We start from the raw sequence: 817 nt of genomic DNA, 5'->3' as shown, positions 1-817 counted from the left end.
TGAAAATAAAATTATTTGTTCATTTATCCAACTTTCTGACATTTGCTGAATCTTGGATCCTGTTAACCAGGATTTCCCAGGGGCGCCTAGAAGGCAGAGAAAAGAGATGGATGTGACTGGCAAGATTTGCTCCCCCAAATCTTGTTCTAATAACCCCCAACATCTGAAAGCATAATCAAGTAAGTGGCTTAGGACTAGGTGACAAGAGTCAGACAACCAGGAATAAGCTGAGTCATTTTGTTGTTAACATAATTTCAGGAAACGCTAAAATAAAAGGAGATGGGAGCCTCAAGATCTGTCACCTTCTTCATGGCTGGGGAGGGGGGAGATGCAAGACATCTGTTACTTCCCTGAGAGGAAAGGCAATGAGGCAAAAGCTGGCTCTGGCTCGGGGTCCAGCAGACTGGGGAGTGGGGAGATGAAGGCGAGGGCCACAGACTGCATCCTGCCAGAAGCTGCCAGGCCCTAAGTATGTCACCTCCCCTCCCTCAGCTTCTTATGTAAATTGGGGACCTCCGTTTTCGTCTCTGCATTTGCCATGTGGGTGAAAGGAGCTAATGGACTTGAAATGCACTCTGCAGGGGTGACGGCTGGAGCTAACACTAGCAATACAGATAACGGCAATTGCAGAGGCCAGCATGTACTGAGCTCTTGCTAGATGACAGCCTGTGTGCTAGGTGCTTTTCACCCTTCAATACTGTAATCTTCACAACTCGTTTTCCAAACGAAGACACCGAGGCTCGGAGAGGCCACACACATCTTCCCAAGGGGCAGGCCCAGGGTGGGAATCGGACGCAGGCCTGGCCAGTGCGGCTGG

The sequence above is a fragment of the Myotis davidii genome, unplaced genomic scaffold, assembly GCF_000327345.1.
Source record: "Myotis davidii unplaced genomic scaffold, ASM32734v1 scaffold471, whole genome shotgun sequence".
NCBI lineage: Eukaryota > Metazoa > Chordata > Mammalia > Chiroptera > Vespertilionidae > Myotis > Myotis davidii.
Note: the sequence above shows the minus strand (reverse complement) of the source record.